Genomic DNA, 24,369 nt, shown 5'->3' with positions numbered 1-24,369 from the left:
ACTCCCTGGACACTGTGCACTCTATACCTTACTTTGGTATAGTATATACAAAGTCAGCTTCCTACACCTATACACTTGTTTTAATGGTGAAAGATTAGAAGAAAATGTGACATCTAAAATATCTAAATGGATACTGTCTGTGATGGAACATAATTTTGAGGTGGAATATGTTAAAGGGTTAAAGAATGTTGTGGCGGACTGTTAAACAAGGCTGCCTATAAATGAAATGGAACAGACTTTGGAAATGAATGTGGAAGAAGTATTATATGGTCAAGAAGAAGTGGCACTGGAGAAGAGGATTCTTTGCTGAATGAGTTGGAAGACGGCGGCTTAGATGACGGCTAATTTTTTGCAGTTGAACACGTGCAAAACCGAGATTCTGCTGTTCGGCAAAGCGGAGGAGCTTTGGTCTACTGATTGGTGGCCTCTTGAGTTTAGTGAACCCCCACCCCAAAAAATGGGTGAAAAACATAGGTGTCATTGTGGATGTCAAACTATCCATGGAAGAACACATGAAAAACATCTCAGGCACTTGTTTTGGCCTGATGCGGATGCTCAGAAAGATTTTTCCTAGGCTCCCCCTCTCAGCTAAAAGGTCTCTCATACAGGCACCTACTAGTAAGTAGGCTATACTATGGTAATTCCCTATTGGTAGGGATTAGGGAAGATCTGCTCTCTAGGCTGCAGGTTGGGGCAGAATACAGCTGCTCGCCTGGCCCTCAATCACCTTCCGAACCTCTCCTGCGACTGCTCCACTTGCTGCCCATCAGGAAACGAGCAGTATTCAAGCTTTTGTGTCTGGTATTTAAAACTTTACAGGGGTATGGTCCAGCCTACCTCAGCAAAAAGTTAATACCTTATATTCCGTCCCGGCAACTGAGGTTGAGCGATCGGCAACTGTTGTGCCCGAGGAGGATTAAAAAAATCAGAATGGGAGGCCGCTAATTTTCGTATCTTGCTCCCTTTCATTGGAACAAGCTGCCAGACGATATGTGCACATGCCCCAACCTAGGGCAGTTAAAAAAACGTCTTAAAATCTGGTTGTTTAGCCACTAATTAGTTGTTTCCCTTTCTGCCCCTCTGATATTGTGGGGCTGAGAGATCCCCTCTGGGATGATTAGTTTTGCACCTAACAAATGTTAATAATAATAAAAATAATAATAATGTGTAAGACAGGGCTGAAATAATAGTGTGAGTCAGAGTAAAGAAATTAGTGATATTTTAATTAGGGCTCTTGGTTTTATGGTATTTATTTTTTTGACATTTCCATCTGTATTGATTCATATTTATTTTGTGGTCATCTTATTGGTATTTATCCATATTTGTTTTGTGTTTTGAGAACAAACGGAGTTGTAAAATGGTATCTTTCCATATTTATTTTACTGATAGACATGCACTCATACTGTGATGCCTATTGAGTTTTAGCAAATTAAGCAACCAAATATAACAAAACACTACACCCACATATAAATATAGCATTATGTACAAATAAATGTTAAATAATGCTTGTATTTAAGAAAATCTCATACTGATATTTTAACTTCCCATGCTTTCTATCTGCTCAGTTGTTGGCTATGAATTCATGAAGAACAGCATGGAGACACTCACAGGGAGCAACATTTTCTGTATTTTTCCACTTTTAAATGTAAATACAGACAGAAAACATGTTGCTTTCTGTCTGTGTTTATCTGTACAAATCAGTAACAATGGAGCCTAAGTTATAATGTAAAGTATAAACTGAGCTTGTGTGAAGGAATATTGATGAGAATAGGCCAGATAATTCCACCTATAAGTCTTCGTAAGCGAGTTATCCAGATATCACACAGCAACATTCAGGTCGAACCATGACAAAAAGGAGGATTAAGCAGTCACTATGATGGCCCAAAATGGGTGATGATGCTGAAGACGTTGTAAGCGATTACTATATGTGTGCTAATAGTGACAAGACCAAGGTTATGAGACAAACTCTTTGGGATGCATGGAACTCCCTGAAAACCGTGGGAAAGAGTAGCCATAGAGTTTTGGGATGCAAGAGCTAGATTAGGTTCTAGGGTGAGTATCTTAATTGATTACCACAGCAAGTGATTTTTGACAAAAACATTGGATATGATTATTACGGAAAATGTGATTAGATTTCTGGAAATCGTATTCATGGATGAAGGCATTCCCAAGCCATTGGTTTCGGATAATGGGCTGCAATTTGGTATTGGGAGTATGACAGAATTTTTTTTGAAAATAGGAATTGTACATGAGAGAGTGGCCTTGTTCAGACCTCAGGCCAATGGTTTGGTGGAAAGGATTAATCGCTTGGTCATGGAAAAAATGCAGCTATCTGGCTAATGGAAGGCTAAACTAAGGAAACTAACTTGGGCATATAGAATAACACCAGATTCAGTGACAGGAGCGTCACCTTTTGTATCTCTAAAAAGAAGGGAGTCTGGAAGGAAAGAAATTCCTGCGTGGCTGAATTGTAAAGAACATGGGTGGGTTGATCGCAGTGCAATTAAATAAAGTGTTACTTTGAAACAGCAAAAGGCCAAGAAATATTATGATGTCAAGAAAGGAGCAAAGAATGTGAATGTGGAGGTGGTGACAAGGTTGTGATAAGGAAGGGAGGTATGGTCAGGAAAGGGGACACGTTTTCGCGACCATTCAAAGTGAGGAAAGTGAAACGGAGTGTGGTGGCATTGGAAAACAGATCCATATGGAGTTTGGGGAATGTATGTGAGCTTACAAGCTATTTAGGTAATGTTGTGAGTGACACATAAAGACATATATACCATGTAATATATGTATGTCATAAGACACAGAGACATATATCCTAGGAAATGTATGTATATTATTGATGGGTATATTGTTTCTTTAATTTCATGTTGTTGCATGTATTGAAGTTATTGTTTTCTTTTGAATAAATGTGTACATTATGTTTAGTGCTCCCAGTTTTAGGTTATTTTTTTTTTGTCATTTCCGTCTGTATTTATCCATATTTATTTTTTGTCAGCTTTATCTATATTTATGCATATTTACTATGGCTTTTGTGAAAAAAGTAAAGCTGAAACTGGTATATTTCCACATTTATTTAACCAATAAATATGCAGTCATGCTTGAGTGTCTGTCAGGTTTCAGTGATATAAACACCCGCAGAAGATAAATCAATGCACTTCTATAAAAATATGCACATTTCAGTATCAGCCTTGTGCATAGCTTTTGCTGTTTAAGCCTCTTTTCTAAAATTCCTTTCTTTTTTTAACCTCCTTACCTATCAATCCACACAGTTATGGGACTGGCAGTCATGGCAAAGTGTATTTAGAATCACTGAAAAAGCACCCAATTTCCGTTTTTATCCACATTTAAAAATAAATACAGACAAGAAAATAAATGGGTTTCTGTCTGTATTTATCTGTAAAAATCAGTAAAAACGGAAAACAGGGAGCCTTAATTATGTTTCATTTATATAAGGGTTAAGATACATAGAGTTGATAGAATGTTAGCTATGTAAAATGGAAAATGAACTTGGAGTAGTGGAGAATGTATTGTTATGAAATGTGAGGGGAGTAACCAGAGCAAGGTGAAAGAAGTTGGATGGTACTTGTTGGTGCAAATAAAGACCCTTGTCAACACTCAACAAAGTTGTGCTGCATCACTACATAAGTAAACACAGACTGTATTTGAGGTCTTAAGGTTTCATATATAATAACTAACAATTAAGAATTGGTGAATCAATTAAGAGTTTTAAAAAAATTGATTTAAGTGTTCCTTTATAGGCCAACACGTGTTTCATGACAACATGTCGCTTCACCAGGGCTAAATGATATATACTTTGCAAATGCTGTTAGTGAGGCACATCAGTGATAGGAACAAGTTACATAAAATATTAGAGATTTAGATCATAGAAACAAAGGAAAAGTAACAGAAAACGAAAAGACATAAACCATTTGTGTTAAATAATTAATCTAACAAGATTTTTCTAAATGAAGAACAAAACTTAAAGAGAATTTAATGCAACAATTTCTATAGTAAGCTAAGTGACAAACAGAAAGATTAGTAAAGATCCACAAGGTCCAAGATATAGCACACCAACTATTCTATTAAATTAACCGGATGTCAGGTAAAAAAGTTAAAATAAAAATTAACTAAAATAACATTGGCATAATCAGGCAAAGACATCTTAAAATTAATACTTGAGTAAAAAAACTAATGAAAAACTGTACCAAATAAACAAAAATATATACATTCATAATAAACACATAATTAACAAAATTGTAAACAATTTCACTAATTATTAATTATTGAATCAATTTTAAAATTAATAATAATACATTTGCATGCACTACCATCTCTGCTTCCATGAAACACAACACCCGACAAAGCAAATTCAATAATTATAATAATTACAATGTTTTAAGCTAAATATACACAAATACAATATAATGAAATTAATGTTTTACACCTTTCAAAACAAACAAATATTCAACCATTTTCTGAAAAACTGTTTTAATAACCTACATATTTAATAATAAAATTAACCACTTAAAAAAATGAATCAATTTAAAATAAAAATATATATATTTAAAAACCCATACTATTTCCCTAATAATCCAACAACATGCCCAAAAAAACCTTACGTTATGGTATGCAAATAAACATTAAACTAACAAAAAATATGAAATTAGTACATAAAAAATACACACAAATGTGCATAGTAAAATGAATTATTTTACATAAACAATCAAATGAACACATTTTTGTTTAATGATTTAACAATTTATTTAATAGTATAACATGTATGCGGTAAAAAACTTCCCACCCTACTCCTATACAAATCCAACAACCCACCTTCAAATCCAGAATATTTCAATGAAATAAAATATAACTCTTTACATATTTGCCCAACATAACAAACTATAGTGAACAAAAATTACATATTTGACAATACGGCACTGCCTTTCTAAGGATCGCATACAAGACTTTGAAAGGTACCGCCGTGGGGCCGTGCCGTAGGACCACCTGACCTGTATTCCAATCGGAATATGGTGGGCGGCCAGACTACCGGTTTGGTGGTCTTGGAGTGGGGCCCTGGCATGGTGGCCAGCTCCAAGACCACCAAACTTGTAATCAGGCACTAAGGGCCATATGTAGGTAGCCCAATACCAGTCGGTAACGGCCGATTTTCGGTAATTATACCGTTACCGACCGGTATTTAGGCTTTTGATGTAGGGGGATCATTTCTGTATTCGGTAATTTACCGAATCGGTAAAATTACCGAATCGGTAAATACCGAATACAGAAATGAGATGTAGGGGGAGTGTGTGGTGGGAGTGGGGATTCGTTATTTACCACCAACTGAAAGTTGGTGGTAAATGACGAATGACTCAGTAAATGCATTTTTTGGCCCTTAGATGTGTGCAATGTGGCAGACACACATGCCCTCAGGGCATGTATGTGTGCCACATGTGCACACATACAGGAATCAGGGGTGCAACAGGGTGTCAATGTGACACCCTGCCACCCTTGATTGAGCTCCCCCCATTACCAATTCGGTATTTACCGATTCGGTAATGGTAACTGGCTTCCCATTGATTCCTATGGGCCTCCTGGCCCATAGGAATCAATGAGATACAGGTTACCATTACCGAATCGGTAAATACCGATTCTAAAATACCGACACTTACCGAATCGGTATTTTTTTACCTACATTACATTTACCGATTCATAAATACCGAATCGGTAAAATTCGGTATTTAAGAATCGGTAAATGTAATTTACCTACATAAGGCCCTAAGTATATAAAATTTGGTTTAATACTGTTGTATGCTATAACATATTGGAGTTGCTTTTAAATGTTTATTACCTTCAGTGTAATAAATTAAGATTATTTTATTGTCAAATATGTAATTTTTGGTCAGCATAGTTTATTATGTTTGGTAAATATTTAAAGAGTTATATTTTATTTCATTGAAATATTCTGGATTTGAAGGTGGGTTATTGGATTTGTAGAGGAGTAGGGTGGGAAGTTTATTACTACGTATATGTTATACTAATAAATAAATTGGCAATTCATTAAAAAAAATATTTGTTAATTTGATTGTTTATGTAAAATAATTCATTTTACTATGCAAATTTGTGTGTATTTTTTATGCACTAATATTTTTTTTTTTTGTGTAATGTTTGTTATTTGCATACCATAACGTACTTTTTTTGGGCTTGTTGTTGGATTTTTAGGGAAATAGTATGGGTTTTTAAAAATATAGATATATATATATATATATTTTAATTTTAAATTGATTCATTTTTTAAGTGGTTAATTTTACTATTAAATATGTAGGTTATTAAAACAGTTTTTCAGAAAATTGTTTGAATATTTGTTTGTTTTGAAAGGTGTAAAACATTAATTTCACTATATTGTATGTGTGTATATTTAGCTTAAAACATTGTAATTATTATAATTATTGAATTTTCTTTGTTGGGTTTTTATGTTTCATGGAAGCAGAGATGGTAGTGCATGCAAATATATTACTATTAATTTTAAAATTGATTCATCAATTAATAATTAGTGACATTGTTTACAATTTTGTTAATTATGTGTGTATTATGAATGTATATATTTTTGTTTATTTGGTGCAGTTTTTCATTCGTTTTTTTTACTAAAGTATTAATTTTAAAATGTATTTGCCTGATTATGCCAATGTTATTTTAGTAAATTTTTATTTTAACTTTTTTACCAGACATCCGGTTAATTTAATAGAATAGTTGGTGTGCTATATCGTGGACCTTGTGCAATCTATATGGAACCAAGTGTCCCTTATCTGGTCAGGGAATTTTAATATCGGTCAGTGCAGCTTCAGCGGTGAATGTGTCTGTGGAGTAATGGATTCACAGGGAGATAATATTACCCACTTCTCACATACTCCCTATGGGGAAGCCTTAAAACAGATTGTCATGACACACAATCTCTCTTTTTCATTTGATATACATGGAGTAGAGGTTGCCTGTCCTCCAACTTTTACTGGGACGGGGAAGTGGTAGTATTATAAATTTTATACTATTATCTCCTGATCTAGTAGCTAAAACCATGAGTTAGACCAATATGATTGATCATAACCCCATAAGTTGTTTTTTTACTCTCCTCCCCCAGGTTTATCAAGAACAGAAGTATCGCCCCCTCCCCCCATTTATTATCACCCTAACAAGGAAGCCTGTGTGAGATGGGACAGCATCAACCCTAACCAGTTCTTTAAAGACTTTATCATAGGAAACCTTGAAGATATTATGTTTTATCTGTCTGAAGAGACCGAGCCTGATAAGATTATGGAGGGCTTCATGGCGGTTTACCATAATACATCGTGTATTTTGACTGGTAAGAAACCCCCCGAGGAGATACTATGGTGGTGTAGGGAGGAGCAAGATGGCGGAGAGACGCCGTCCGTGAGAAACCTGCACTGCGATGTGGCCGCTAAGAAGCTGGTGACTCCTGCGTTCTTGATCGCTTGCTAAATATGAGAGGATCACTACTGTTAATGTTATACGGAGATAACGGAAGAGAAGGGGAAAATTTTTGACAGGCGCGAAATCGCAAAGAAGAGTATCGGAATGTACTGTGGTGGGAGAAGTTCTTACCTGTGAAGCCGCGAAGCTGAACTCACCTCACAGGAAACGAGAGGATTCGGGGACGTTTCAGGCTCGATTTGTCTTGACTCAATTGGATTCACCTGGTGGCCTCGCTGGGAGCTACAGCGCCGGATGCAGACGCTGGCAAGGATTGGATTGAGTTGTGCACCTCGCCTGCCTCGATTGCTGCTCACCTACGAGGCAGCGTGACTTGCAGCTCGGCGCATCTCGTATTACACTAACTCAGGGACTGCTTTGCTGATACCCCGCTCTGCTGTCCGAGATGTCCCCACAGAAGAACCCCACTAGAGGGACTCGCGCTACGTGTCGATTGCTGGTGAGTGGGGAGACACCGGGGGGTGCAAAGGCAGCAGGGAAGACTGATGCCGCTGGGACAGAGTGTGTGAAACAAGCGGCAAATTTTGGGAAGCCGGTCTTGCACTACCTGCAGTCAAAAAAGTCACCTGAACTGCTAGAAGCAGAAAATGATGCAGATTCAACAACTAGTAACAAACTAGTTGAGATAATTACCAATTCAATTAACCTGAAGCAAGCTAACAACGATAGTATCTATGGGGGTAATAATCAAGATGCGGTGCAGAAGGTCGCTAAGGACTCAGAACGGATAATGCCTACGGAAATGGAAGGTAACTCAGGGGGGCTGAGAATTCGGACTGTGCTGACATGTGGGGAAAATTGGGGGGTACTGAGAAAAACAACCCAGAGCAATCTTGCGCGATAGAGGAATCAGTGACAGGAATTAAGCATACAGAGTTACAAAAAGCAATTTCACCTTTAAATACTGTATCAAATGAGCATGAGCATGTTACCGAAACTAACCAGCATAATTATGAGATGGAGAAAACATCTGGTGAGGCGAATTGTTGTATCACGCTATTTGCAGAACATGTAGCACTGGAGCATCCTATCTTAGCTATGGATTCTGAAGAGGCAGTAATAGCGGCTGCGGCTTCCGTAACAGCTAACCGTTTGGGACATTACTCAGGTGTAATTCATGGAGAGGGAGAACAAGAGAATCAGGTTACTGAAGATGATGATGTAGGGCAGCAACCCCTCACAGATATAAGGGCAGAGCAAACGACCTTATTAGTAACAAAAAAGAAGAAGAGCCCAAAAGCTAAAAATTCAAAAGAAGCAAGCAGGAGTCAGAGCGTTGGGTCTGTCAATAAGAAAAAGACTCAAATTAAGGGATTGCCTGCTAACAGCCCAATGTGGAGATGGTACAATCAAAAGGAGGGATAAAAACTGTGATGTCGAGGCTATCTGATGTAGGGCTGACGGATAAAGCTACAGAGTCTGGTGTGACAGTACGAGGGGCGAGCTGCTCAGAAACTGATCTGGATTCAGAGTCCTGTACAACACCTGAGAGAGAGGGTGATTCAGGCCAAAATTAGCCATTCATGGTACTTGGCTCACCTCAACGGTCCCACTTATCAAGCCCAGGGGAGGACTTGCAAAAAGGACTTACTGAGGAAAATGATACTCCAATACTCTCCCTGATATTACAAGCTCTAAAAGATCAGAGGGAAGAGACGAGAGAGCTTTTTGCCCAGATTAGGGCAGATAACCTTAGTATTCAATAGTCCTTGAAGGAAGTAACAGGGAAAGTTGGTGAAATGACTGGTGAGATAACGGATCTACAGCAGAGAGTGGTCACTACGGAGGAGGCTACTGCCAAAGTGGTAAACTTAACATGGCAACATGATGATCAGCTAGCGAGCCTGGAACTCAAACTTGAAGAGTTGGAAAATAGGCAAAGGAGGCAAAATTTAAAAGTATTTGGTATTCCTGAAGAGGGCAAGAGGGCTCAGACTCAAGAACATTTATCGTGCAAGTGATGCAGAAGGCCTTCCCGGATCTGGTGGACTGGGATTGCCAGATCCAGTGGGCTCACAGACTCCCATTGGTGCAACACCGGAAGGATGATCGTTATCCAAGGCCGTTTTTTATATACTTCGGGAACTATTTGCTGAGACAGGCAGTCTCTTTAACAGCGGGCCCTCGAACACCGATTGTTGTAGGGTCTTACTCGATCTTTTTCCGCTCCGACTTCTGTAGGGCAACTATGGACAGATGGTGGCGTTTGAGACAGTTAATTGATCCCCTAAATGCTACAGGGGCGCAAGCCTATTTACAGAAACTAGCTCGCTTGAAGATCATTAGGAGCGGTCAATTGCTTTCTTTTACGTCTGAGCCTGAGGTTAAGAAAGTATTACTAAAATGGCAGAAAGAGGGTAATGTTTAAGACCGAGTCTGGACTAATGTTTAGGCTTCAAATTGGTTAAAACGGATGGGCCAGTTTTTCTAGACTGAAGCTTTTTATCTTAAATCATCTTTTCTCTTTTTTTTTTATTGTCCTCTCTGGCTAATTGAATTCAGGGGGCCGAGACTTCTTGGCGGCCATTGTGGAAGCAGGTTTCCAGTTTAGCTGCCATACCACCGGCGGCTGCAAGAAGGGGATGATTCCTTCTCTAGAATACGGGTGGGAGGGTTGGGGGTTTGGGCGGGCTGGTGGTGGAGGGGGGTGTGAAGAAATAGAAAAAGTCAAAACAATTGAAGAGAAAGGGTAAAAAAGCAAATACGTAAGAGGGAAAGGTCATCAAAAGCTAATGCAGGTGGATAACAGAGCCACTTGGTACAAGGGAAATTAATGTAGTTACATAATTGACTACTTTCTGCCTCTTTTCTTTTCTTTCTTTAATTTAATGTAAAAGATTTGATTATTATGATTATGTTTGTGATTATGATTTAGCTTGTACAAATTTGCTTCAAACTTCATTTTTGGGTTGACAAAAATATATATATATTAAAAATAAAAAATAAAAAAATAACAAGGAGCCACCAGCCCAGAAATGGTTTGATCCTGCATGTACTGCTGCTCCAAAACACCTAAGGCAGGTTACTAATAGCTTACCACCTAACACATTAGCTGTTAGAGCAGCTATATAGAAATACCATACAGTTTTACACAGACAAGAAGAAATTAGATCTAAGGCCTGGGCTGATTTGGAACTGGCCAGACAAATCAGAGACAATAGATTATTTTGGGAAGTCGTAAATCGTCCCTTTTTTTCTCCGAAGGTCTCCAACCGAGACAGGTTTGTCATATTCTGGCGAAAGATTGGGTATCCCACCTTACTAATATTTTTGACCGAAATAACCATGCAAGCGTAAATCCAAACACCTTAGATCCCCCGTCCCCTAGCCAGCCCGAAGCTTTCCAAAGTTACTACATCAACGTTTCAGACATGTGCAGGGCCATTTTAAGATCTCTGACACGTTCAATCCCACCTTTTTGTCCCCTTTACTGACAAACTTATTCCATGCTTGAATCAATGGATCTCCGATGAAATCATGGAGGGAGGCAATAATTGTGCCTATCTTCAAAAAAGAGGACAGACTTCCCCCGGTTGTTATAACTTCATTTTGATGTTGGGTGAATCTTTTAAGATTTTGGGACTAGTTATTCATGAGAAGTTGGAAGATTGGGTCTAGGCTAACTCTTTTTTATCGGTTGTCCGATACGTATTCCGACCAGGCCTGGGTACTGTGGAGAAATCTTTAAATGTACTCCTGATAATGGGCAAATAAGTCAAAGCCAGGATAGGTTCCTTTCACCTGGCCTTCATGGACCTCTCCTATGCCTTTGACCAGGTGACTAGGGCAAAGCTTTGGGATTTTATGGAAAAGGCAGGAATCAAAGTATCTCTGATATACCTGATTGAGCGGGTGAACTGGGATACCACCATTAGAGGGTGTTTCAATCAAAACGGAGACTAACCGATTCGGTCAAGTAGAGGTGTAAAGCAGGGGTTACATCAATGCCCTGGATTCACTGCTTGTAAAAACAGGTAAAGATTTACCTAAGGTTGAGTGTCGTCCAGTCCCTGTCTTTTTATATGACGACGATGCGGTTTTAATAGCACGCACAACAAATGGCGTTCAGTCCTTGCTCGATTATTTTAATGATTTTATGATTAACCTTGACCTAATGTAAATAACTAAAAATCATATATCATGACCTGTGGCCCTAAGAATACCTGTGCCTAAAATTCCTTATAGGGGGATTCCAATTGCCAAAGTTCCCATTTTTAATTATTTAGCTATTTTACTCAAGGCTAATCTAAAGTGGGATAATTTACTCATTCAAAGAGTACAGAAGGTTGCAGGGGCCTGTGAGTCTGTTTTTGGATTTGCAGGGAAAATATGACACAAGCCTATTAAACAGTTGATTTTGTTGTATACACTCAATGTCTCCTGAAGGAGTCTCGGGTTATGTTAATTTAGGAAGTCTGCAATCCCCCAAAAATAATTTCTTGCTTATGGCTCTTATCTGTTCCCCGAACCACCACAAGCCACATAGTACATGCAGAATTGGGAATACGCTACCTGGAGGATCTTGTGAAAATGTCTCTGTTGCTTCGTGGATCAAAATATGGTCCTCTTCTGAGACCAGCAACTTTCGTTTGGTCCTGGAGGACTGCTTGAGGCTAGATAATATGGCTCTAACTCCCTGGCTCACTTATGTTAAGCAGGCCTTTCAAGACATCGGTAGGGCTGATTATTTTAATTAAACCCCCAGTATTGATACTAGCACCAAAGAAGTAGTAAAGTCGCTATTTTACCCATTTCAAGCAGAAGCCAGAATGGCTAGATGGTGCGCCATGGATTCTGTCCTCCGATATTTACCGATTTCAATCACCAATTCGGTGGAGCCCTACTTATTATGGATTATAGACCCCGAACATAGATTTTACCTCACATGTCTTAGATTATGCACACTGCACTTTCTAGCTGCCTTTACGTTAACAGGTTGCTGGTCTTCCTCTCTGCCCTGTTGCACCTCTGACTCCACTTCCTTACAATCAACTGTTCATTTCATACTCTTTTGTAAACTGTATAGTACTTCGAGAATATGTTTCTTGCACCCAAATATGCAATAGCAAGGTTTTGTATACTATAAAGATGGTTTTCAATTTTAACAGTGCTTAGACACGGAATATACTTGTTACTCCGTGATCAGGTACATTCAATGGGCCTTGAAGATCAGGAGACGTATACCTCATACCAACTAGGCCTTAAGGCACTCACTAATTTAACCAAGGTGGAGCCCCTACCTTCTTCTTATAACAGCGCGGACCCTTTTTGAGGTTTTTAGTTGTAAGGTTAACATTGAGGGAGAAACCCAGGCTGCGCAATGCCCATATCACAGTTTCTTTTGTATATCTAACTATGCATTACTATTTCTTATGGAATGACTGCTTTGAGGTGATGTTTCTTATCTTTGTTCTATGCTGATGTTTTTATACTTATTTATATTTGAAAGCTGATGTTTTATTAAGGTGCTTTTATGGCCAACATCGGCCAAATAAAGTGTTATTAACTGACTGACTGCTTACTTACTTTTTATTTTAATGTTTTTTTTAATATTTTGGATAGTTATTTATAATTTTACATTTATTTCATTTTTGCAATTATTTATAATAGTAAGCCTCTTTTTCCTAAGGCTCCCAGAGTTCAGGGGAGGCTCTTAGAAGTTTTAGTGCCTTCCAGCAAGGGCTTTTAGCCAGTCCAGTTTAATATGGGGCTGGGCAACAGGGCATTCATGATAAAGTGGTTTCTGCAGCTTATTGTATCCCTGTGGCTACACAGGAAGTCAGTCTATTGACCCTTTGAGTCTACGTCTTTGTCATGGATCCAAGAGGGAGTGTGTCAAGCCCTTCAGGTTACTGCAAGCACAGTTTAGTCCTCTTCTTATCTTCTTATCCAGAAAGTGTTCTGAGGAGGGTTACTTGTGGTGCCTCATTTATGATTTACACTAGCTAATGGGAAGGGCTGGATCATGGCTCCTCCCTCACCAATGGAGTTATAGCTCCCAGTGGTTACCCTACCCACTTTTTCAGTGGTTCCTGTTCACCTTACTTCAAACAATCCCACAGCGAGCGCACCTTACTCCTAAAATCCAAGATAAAGGAACCCTTCTTCTCTTGTGCAGAACCTCTGTGCCTACCCGGGGTGTGTCTATGGAAATAAACAGATCCCATATTCTGTGTCTACTCCAAAATGCATCCCTCCCACTGGGTTTGGGGCTAGCTTGGCTCGTGTGTGCTAGCTGGTGTGGGCTTGGGTAACAAAGGATTACCTTCCCTCAGGTCTCACCTAACATTTACTTGTGAAAGAGCAGCCCTCACCTGGGTCCTTTAAGAGTTAAGGAAGTTCCTGGGTTCACCCTAAATGACCATCTTGCAAAGGGAAGAAAACCACTTCCCAATGTCCAGACCATTGTCTTTGCTGTGAGAGCAGTTTTCATGCCTCATGGTCAGGGAGGCACTGTCGGGCCCACTATCCCAAGCTAATACTTATAGCCTTACTGGGGCTGAGGCAGGTAGAGTATAACTTAAAGTATAACACTACTTTTCCTAAATAATTATTAAAAACCTGATTTTACCAATACATTTGATTTTTCTTTTTTTTAAACATTTTTAATGAATACCTGGTACAACAACAATAAATACATTTTATACTGAAATCCGTTAAAACCTGAAATACACAGATTTATAAAAAGAAAAATCAATCAAAATACAGAGTAGAGTGTGGCTTTATAACAATAGTTAGGAAGCAATTCATTAATACATAATAAATATCATGATGAGGGACCACAAAAAGACATCAAATTGAGTTGCAGGGGCATTACAAAAAATAATAACCTCCTGTTACCTGTGGGGGGTACTTCCTCCAGTCACTTCCCCATGTAGTATTCCGCACCCAGTCCTGTTTATAAACGGAAATCCCTGCACCCCTTGATGAGGGCCCAGATGCGCAACCCCAGCTCCCTCATCTTCCTGCCTCTCCAGGTATATAAAGCAGATTCAATATTATGGATCCCCAGGAGTCTGGTCAGCCACATCTGAAAGGTTGGTGCTAGAGTGTCTTTCCAGCCTGCCCCTAGCAATATCCACAGGACAGCCACACATATGAAAATAAAGGCTTCCTCCTCCATCTTGGGGCCCAGATTGCTATCAATTCCTGTTATCATTAGGGTAGGGGATAGGTTGATCTTAAAACCTAACAGCCCCTCCCAGAACTTCTCAATCTCCACGCGAATTAAACTTAATTTATCGCATTGATGGAACATATGTACCAAATTAGCGGGCCCTTCCAAACACCTTGGACATTTATCATCCTCCCTCTTACTCCACTCATATAATTTGGCAGGTGTATAATAAAGGTTGAAGAGGGTTTTATAGTGTCGGGCTTTTAAATTTGTGGAACGAAACAGTTACCCAGCTAGTTGCAGCGCTTTATCCAAATCCACATCCAGGTCGCCTAATTTCATCATCCAGGAGGCTTCAGATTTTTCTAGATCATCTTGTTGACTCGATAATAAAGTACTGTATACCATTTTAATTTTCGTTCCACCGCCTAATAAATACTCGAACAGATTAATTCTACCCCTGGAGAGATCCGTGGTCTAATACCCATGAGAGTATTATGTATTTGTAAAAATTTGAAGCTTTGGTTTGCCTGGATGACAAATGTCTGCTGAATGGTACTGAAGCCCATCAGTTGGTCCCCTTCCAAGTTGTCCCCTATTCTTCTAACTCCTTGCTGCTCCCACACTCTCCCCATCCTATCCTCACTAAGTTGCGGGAATATATTTGAATTCCATAGGGGTGTATAATAATTTATTTTTGGAATTGCCAATGTTTTGTGTCACCTTCCATACCTCCGAAGCACTATCCATTAAATTATATCGCCTTTTTTTATAATACCGTTTATCGGTTTTCCACAGCAGAAGCCCTAAGGCTTCTCTGCCCAACATCAGTTCAAAAATGGATGGAAGATTCTGGTTGCCATATGAGGTATCGGTTGGGCTTTTAGCAGAATGAAAAAATATTGCCATCTGGCTAATCAGACAAGCCCATTGATAAAATCTAATATTAGGAATTGCCAACCCTCCCTTTTCCTGTGGTAGGGACAGATATTTCATGGAACGTCTGATTTTACCGTACTGCCAGATAAAGTTCATAAATAATGTCTCTATTAATTTAATTAAACCCTCATCAATCAAATACGGGATGGAACGAAAAAGATATAATATTTTGGGGAGCATGGTCATTTTAAGTACATTGGCTCTCCCTATTATAGACAAATGTAGAGCATCTATTCTTTTTAAATCAGCCGCGATTGCTGTTAATAATGGAGCAAAATTACCTTTTATAATTGTTTCTGGTATGGGGCTTACCCTAACCCCAAGATAGACTGCTGATTCAGTACATCTTACATCATTCCTTATAATATTACTGGTGCAGACTATTTGAGTCTTGCTTTCGTTCAACATATAGCCAGAGCACCGTCCAAATTCACTTGCAATCTCTGTAATTCCTCTCATAGCCCTGTCTGGGTCCGGGGTGATTATGGCCAGGTCATCAGCGTAGGCCAAAAGCTTGGTCTCGAACCCATTACTAACCATTGGTCTAAAATCATCGCATCCTAATAATCTCTGGATAAGCGGATCTATGTACAGGGCAAAAAGAATTGGTGAACAGGAGCACCCCTGTCGCGTCCCCCTAGAAATAAAAATTCTTTCCGAGCTGCCTCCCATTAGCTGGATTCTAGCCTTCGGCTCAGAGTACATGGCCTTAATAGCTCTCATTATTTTAAGACCAAAGCCCCTCTGTTCCAATACCCCCCACAAATACTTCCACGTGTCACGATCAAAGGCCTTTTCTGCATCTAGAAGGATCATGGCTATCTGTCCCCCCGTGGCAGCCTGCACATCAAAAAGCGTGATGGCCCGCCTAATATGATCCGTTGTCCCTCGGCCTGGGATAAACCCATGCTGCCACGGGGAAACCAGACCGCCTATGATCCCTCCCAACCTTTTAGCCAGAACCTTCGCGTAGATCTTAGTGTCCGTATTGATGAGGGATATTGGACGATAGGATGCAGGGTTCTCTTTAGGTTTCCATTTTTTGTGAAAAACTATGATGTTAGTTTCCTTCCAAGATTCTGGAATTTCACCAGAAAACATTATGCCGTTAAATAAATCCAGCAATATAGGGGCAATCTCACTCTGAATACATTTATACACTTCAAGCGGGATACTATCGGACCCAGCGGCCTTCCCTACTAATAAATCCTGCAGAGCTTCAACAACTTCCCCCATTTCAAAATCTTTCTCCAGTACTTCTCTATCCTGACTACCCAGGTGTGGGCCTGAATCTTCAAACTCCAGACTACCAGCGTCTGACCTGATCTCTTCTTTATATAATTTTTGATAGAAGTTCTTAAAAACCTTTACTATATCGTCTGGCTCTGTATAGGTCCGATCCCCCTCTCGTATGTTTGTCATTGCATTCTTCGTGCTTTCCTGCCTAATCCGGAGTGCTAGAAGTTTGCCCGCCTGCTCTCCTGTCTCATAAACCTTGCCCCTGTGTGTCTGGTATTCATCGGCCGATTTCTGGGCTATCCATTTATGTATCTCTGCTTTAATAGTCATAATCTTCTGCTGGATCCCGGAGACCTCTTTCCCCTGACTAATATCTATCATATGTTGTTCTTCTGCAGCTGCTAACTGACCCACTAGTCTCTTACTTTCTTCCCGAGCCTCTTTTTTTTCCCTAGCTGAAAAGCTGATCATTTCCCCTCTAAAGGCTGATTTGAATGCATCCCAGACAATATTCCGGGATGCACTATACCTGTTCATGTTAAATTAGTCTTGGGCCCACTTCCTTATATATTCTACAAATTTGGGATTAGCTAATACCTTCCTCTCAAAGGTCCATCTTGAATGGCTCTTGTTTAGGGCGTCTATTTCAAGCTGCAGAATTAATGGGCTGTGGTCCGACATTATTTTCGATAATTTCTCGATTTTAGCTTTTTTAATTTCTGTCGTAGAGATCATAAAATAGTCCAGCTTAGTATACTTCTTAAAGGGGCAAGAAAAATATGTAAACCCCGATTTATTAGGTTCTTTGTTCCCCCAGACGTCTACCAGCCCATGCAACTTAATTAATGAATTCAGTGCTCGATATACCTTAGGCTTACGGCCTACATAAGCAGTATTATTACCAAAGTCAGCAGAGTCATTAAAATCCCCGCACACTATCATAGGTCTCGGCCAATTCGTCAGCTCTATTTCCAGCTGTTCAAATAAATCAGGATCATCCTGGTTACAACTGTAGATTGTGCATAATGTAAATCCTACACCAAGTTCCACCAGCGCCCACCTCCCTAGGGCATCTGCCATTTGGCGTTTTGCCCCCCAGACCAGATTTAGCCAATATTGCAACCCCTCTGATAGTAGATGTCTGAGTGGAACAGGCCAACAGGTCAAATCCTCTGATATTTAATAAATGCCTTTTTGTCCACGGTAAATGGGTCTCTTGTAGACATACCAGATCTATCTGCTTTGACCTAACAAATTGCCCAATCGTTGCCTCTTCCTTGAGTCATTCAGACCCCCAATATTAACTGTACAAATCCTAAGCTTCCCCATTTTTCTCTAAGGGATTGCCACACCCCCTTTGACTCGAGCCATCCATCAGTTTTGTATAGAGAGCCTGAAACCAAAATACAAAATAATACCAGGTATTTATTTTCTTCCCTACAGCGTGCACCCCCCACCCCCTCCGACCCCTCCCTTCCCCCCTCCTCCTTCCCCTATCATGTACTCTCCCACCATCATATTGAAGCGCTCAGACCGTGGTCTGAGCATGTGATGTATGCAGCATTAGCGGCCTGGGTCCTTCTAAACCAGCCCCTCATGGATCACCTTGAGTTGCGCCGGATTGATGAGATAGATCTGGATATTTCTCTCCTGGAAGGGTTTTATCAGCTGCCTCAGCCTCCAACGTCTTTCTACCATTGAGCGGCAGAAATCAGGCCGCACGAAGAACGAAACCCCCCCACTTGGTCTCTTTGCTTCTGGTCTAGCCTTATCTGAGATTGCCTGCCGCAGGAGGAAGTTGCCAAAGAACACTAGAATTGCCCGCGGTTTATCACCCTCTTTTGCTTGCAACCATGGCTTAAAAGGGGTGCGATGTGCTCTTTGTATTTCAGCTGCCCAATTCCACTCTGACAGCTCGGGAAAAGCAGACTTAAAGAGATCGATTACATATGCCCTGGTGTCGGATCCTTCCACCCCCTCAGGGACCCCCAACACCCTGAGGTTATTCCTCCTTTGTCTGTTCTCAAATTCTTCCAGTTTCCACTGGATATCTTTGATTTGCGACCCTTGAGCCTCCACCTGGTTTGATGCACTAGCTGCTTCTGCTTCAGTTGAGACAATTCTCTCCTCAAGGTTCGTCATCCTCTCCCCTACATTTATACATGCCTTAGAGAGCTTCCTGATGACCCCTTGCATTTTCCTCATTGCAGCATGCGCTTTACGGCTATCCTGGTGCGTTTCTTCCCTGTGAGAGAGGATAGCCTGATTTATTACCTCCAGCGTAGGGGGAGTCATGCCAGTTTCCACAGGGGATTTACCGGATAGGGGGCCAGATAGCGGGGTTGCAGATGAATATTCCCATTTTAAGTCCTTTCTCCCCTGACCTTGAGTAGCAGAGCGCAAATTTGATTTTTTAGCTGTTATAGGGAGGTCTGGATCGCTATCCTCGGGGTCTGAGTCTAAATTACTGGCCCCTGGTGATGAGCTCAGACCGTCATTTGACCACTCTGCCCCCTCTGAGACAGAAAAGAAACAATCACTGGGCTCCTTATCCAGCTCAATTCTATTCTTATCCCCTGCTAGCAGATCTGTTGCCATAATCGCATTACTCATCTCAGGCGCTGAGGTGGGAGGCTGCACTCTATTTCCATCTCCATCTTCTCTTGGTGTGTCTGCATTATCAGTAATATCAGTATTATTACCATCATTACCATCATTTTGGATTATATCCACTGCCTCCTGCTGTACAACAACCACACGTGATTCTGGGGGGGCCGGTAGCACCTTAGACGCTTCTAATGAGATATGCCTCCCATTTATGGCTGATAGGGAGACATTCCCCTCTCCGGCATCAATATCCAGATGGGGGGGAGCCTCGACCTCCACCCCCTGACCTTGATTCGAAATAATGCCCCCTGTGGCCCTTGTGTCTGGAGTGTCTTGTGGCTCTTCACAAGTCTCTACCGGACTCACCTCCCTATATCGCCTGCCCTTCTCACCGCCCTTCTCGCCGTTTGCTGCCGCTGCTCCAGTCTGCGGCTCCTTCGCCTGCAACAGTAGCTCAGCTACCGACGGGCCGGTCGGGCGATTTTTTTCCTGCTGCTCCGCCTCTTCCTCTCTTCACTGTAGGCGGGTCAGGCGTGAACGTCTGCTGCGGGCACCCCGGCGACTGCTCCGGTATACTCAGATCCGCCGGAGTCTCACCACGTAATTTTCGGGCACCCGCTGCTTTGGAGCCAGAGGGGTTCGCCACTATCTTCGGGGCCAATCTTACACCGCTTCCTGGGTTCTGAGACGCCAGCTGGTCCAGGTATTTCTCCACGGCGCGCCTGATTATCCGTGAACCAAATTTAATCCAGGTCGCCCAGAGTCTGTTGCGGGGGCACCGTGATCTCAGCATAGGGGAGTATTTTCTCTTAGTGGCTTAAGTGGTTCAGTGCCTTTACAGGGGTTTCATATCACAGGACCGACCCACCATGGCTCGCTAGTGCTGCAGTCGGCCTCCTAAGCTGCCGCCATCTTGCTCCATTGTCCCCAAACAAGGTCCGGTGCCCCCCAATACATTTGATTTTTCTTAGCTATTATTTAGAATCTCTGATTTGACATTTTCCAGAATTCAGCTCAAACACTGCAAGTGTAAATATCTTTTGTGGGTTAGTCACTGGAGGAACATGCCACCTTTAAATTCACATAGTTAACTCTTATAAATCAGGCACCCTTGTTCTGTGTGGGCAACAAGTTGTGCTTAGAGTGACTTATTAATATTTAGAAGCAGATTTTCCCACCTGTCAGAAGGGGTTTGAGAGCAAGTTTATAGACCGCTCTCACATGGGAAGCATGAAGCCATGTTTTACAGGTCCAGTGTGTGGATGGCACAATAGGTGCTGTATTGCACAGATGGCATTTAACTGTCAGACCCTAGCTACATTTCTACACCGTATACTAGGGACTCATAGTCAAGTTAAATATAATGTGTCAATCAGGGGAAAGTCAATGTAATCTTGTTTAAAGGGTGAGCATAGACACTTTACTCCTGTTGTCACGGATAAAGTGCACAGAGTTCTAAGTCTAGCAAAACAGAAAGGGCAAAAAATTGGAAGGAATTCACTTCAAACATAGTCCTTTCCAACAAGTACTATTTGTGAATATTTTAAATTATTTTTTTCTTGAATGTTGTTTATTGCATTGTATTTGTTCTAGGATTTTTAGATATTTTTGTAATTTAAATTCAAAATAGGTATTTATTTATATTTTACATACTTAATTGTTGTGTTCTTTGTTTGCTAAATTAAATTTTAGTTATATATGTTATATTTCTCTATTTAATAAGTTTAATAATTTCATAATTATATTGCATAGTTTTAAAAAAATTATATATATATATATCAACCTTGCGTTCTGCAAGTGATAGCTCTCCTCATACCATGCAAGGACAAATCATGTAATCTTGTATTTTTCCAACATTTACCATGGAAGATTGTGATTTGTAAATAATACTGTTAGAATTGGGGGTCTCTAGTTGGCAATGGTATACACCTTTATCCAAATAGGGACCCTTGCTTCTAGTCAGGGTAAGGGGGCTACACTCCTAAATAACCCCTGCTCACCAACTTGGTAGGTTGGCACGAGCAGGCAGGCTTATCTCAGAGACAGTGTGTAAAGCATTTGTGAACACATACAGTAATACAGTGAAAACACTACAAATGGACACCACACCAGTTTAGAAAAATAAGTAATATTTACTAGACTTAACACAAGACCAAACAATACTGTAATCAAAAATAGACTTTTAAATGGTAGAAATAGCTTAGTTCAATGTAGATGGTAAATGTGACACTTTTCTCTCAAAGTACCTTGGATGCGTTACACAAAGCAAACAAAAAGGGCCGCAGAGAAGGTGATGCGCCGTTCCTTACACTCAGTGGAGTGGATGCATCGGTTGCTTACTGCTGCGCAGGGGAGTTGACGCACCGCTTCCTTACTGCATGCGGAGTTGATGCTCGGTTTCTTACTGCGTCCCGGTATTAGGCGACAAGATGGTGCCTCAATGCGATGCGACGATCCAGTGTGATGAGACAAATTAGCGTCTTTGATGTGATGCAACAGCGTTGGATGTAATGTGTCCACGCCTGACGGCCGTGGGGCAACTCTGTGAACTCTCGAGCCGCGACAGGCCCTACGACACACTTCTCCAGTGATGCAACAGCGAACCGCTGTGATGGCGACACACTTCTTCGGCGATGCGACGGCAAGTGCTGCGGCGGCGACGTGCTTCTTCCTCATTGCGTCACGCTTCCAGCTCCCAGTAACATGCAGTCTTCTCAGAGGGCCCAAACAGCAGGCACATCTCTGCAGGTAGAATTCCCAGCAAGGGAATTCAGGGGAGCTGGTGGTGAAGTCTTGTATCCCTGAGACTTCAGGCAGGAGGCAAGCACACTTTAAGCCCTTGGAGATTCTTCTCCAAGATGATGAAAGTTCACAAAGTTCCTTTTCTCCTTTCCTTGGCAAATAAGTAACCACTGCAGGCCAACCCCAGAAATAGCACAGCACAGGGGCAGTCTCCTCCTTCAGCTTCTTTGGTTCTTCTCCTTGGCAAAGGGTTTGTCTTGATTCCCAGAAGTGATCTAAAGTTCTGGGGTCTGGGCCCCAATATTTATACTGCAAAACCCTTTGTCCTCTGAAGGCAGAGGGTGCCTGTGCCCAGCCAAAACCAGTTCTGTCCTCCCTGGTGCGTGCAGCTTCCTGGCAGGTGGTGGAGACAGCATTGTTTGAAAGCAGACCTGGCCCAGGTAGCTGAAAGGAAATCTCCTCCCCCTACTCTCTATTCCATGATGGCTCAGGTTGGTGAAAGGAAACCTCCTCCCCCTACTCTCTATTCAATGCAGGTCCTATTCAGCCCAGCCCTGACCCATCAGACTGCTGGAGTCAAGGCCCTCTCCAGTCCCCTGTCACTCACAAACCAGACATGGAATACACAAACCTAGCAGAGGCATACTGGATGTTTAGGCAAGAAATTACCTACTTTCTAAAGGCGGTATTTTCAAACACAGAATGTAAAAATCACCCACACTCAAAGATGTATTTTAACATTCTGAGTTCAGGCATACTAAACTTTATTTTCCCATCTTGTTCCCTGGGTCAGTTAGGATTATAAGATGTTATAATCAAACTGCCCATTCTGGCCTATGGGAACAGATAGCCTTGCAATAGTGAAAAACGAAATTGGCTGTAATCCACTATCAGGACATGCCACACACACCAGAGCATGTCCTACCTTTCACATACAATGCACCCTGCCCATGGGGATACCCTGGGTCTATCTTAGGGGTGACCAACATGTAGAAAAGGGAAGGTTTAGGGACTGGCAAGTGTGTGTACTTGCCAAGTCGCCATGCAGTCCCAGACTGCACACAGGCTCTGCAATGGCAGGCCTGAGCCATAGTTTACAAGCAGCTTCTATGGGTGGCACAAGCAGTGCTGCAGGCCCACCAGCAGCATTTGACTTACAGGCCCTGGGTACATATGGTGCACTGTACTAGGGTCTGACAAGTAAATCAAATAGCCAGTCATGGAGTCACTAATCCAATTCAACACTTTACAATAGGGAGCACTTGCACTTTGGCACTGAATAGCAGGGGCAAAGTGCCCAAAGCATCTAGACCAGCAAAAACATAGCAAAAACACAGGAGGCAACGGCAAAAAAAATGGAAGGGAGACCCACGCCAATGATGCCAGGTCTAACAAATACCCATAAGCATTCTGATTTTTGAATTCATTTAATTATGTATTGTATCTCAGACGCACTATTTTGAGTTACATGTTCTTACAGATACTTTATTTGCCTAAGCAGTTCATTCGTATTTAGTATAGTGCCTAGAGTATGTAAAACATGCCCTAAAATTGTGACCAACTTCTGTGGTAACTCACCCAAGCATTTGTTTGTATTGTTTACTATTGGCACCTATTTATACTTGTGTTTTTTATGTATGGAACAAATTATCAAGATGTTAACGTTAAAATATGTTGGGTTGGTTCTGATAACTTGACCTGTAATTTATACAATAAATAATCTTTTGCACAACAACCCTGGAGTGTGTGCCATTACTGGATGTTCTAGGGGCCAGTGAGAGCAGTTTGCCTTGATCTGTTTATTTTGTATGTAATTACTATATTTTGATTTAATATTTTTTCATTTTTATTTGACTTTTGGTATTTTTATGCCTACATTTATTTATTTTAAAGTTACATATTTTTTAGATTATTTTTAAGTTGTTAAATTATCTTAAACTTTTCCATAATATATAGTTTTAAATGTATTATCTTTTAAAGTTATTATAATGAGAAATACTTTTAAATACATTTGCCTATGTAATTTCGATATTTTTGGCCACTGTATTTTTGTAGTCAATATATTGGTATTTTATATATTGTGTAATGTAGATTTTTTGTCCTCGGAATTATTGTAGCAATATTTTTATTGTAGTATTTATTACCCCAATATTATGTCATAGATGCCTCCCTGAAGAGCTTATTAGATGGCCAGTAATGCTATCACGGCATTCCAAGAG

The sequence above is a fragment of the Triturus cristatus genome, chromosome 6, assembly GCF_964204655.1.
Source record: "Triturus cristatus chromosome 6, aTriCri1.1, whole genome shotgun sequence".
NCBI lineage: Eukaryota > Metazoa > Chordata > Amphibia > Caudata > Salamandridae > Triturus > Triturus cristatus.
Note: the sequence above shows the minus strand (reverse complement) of the source record.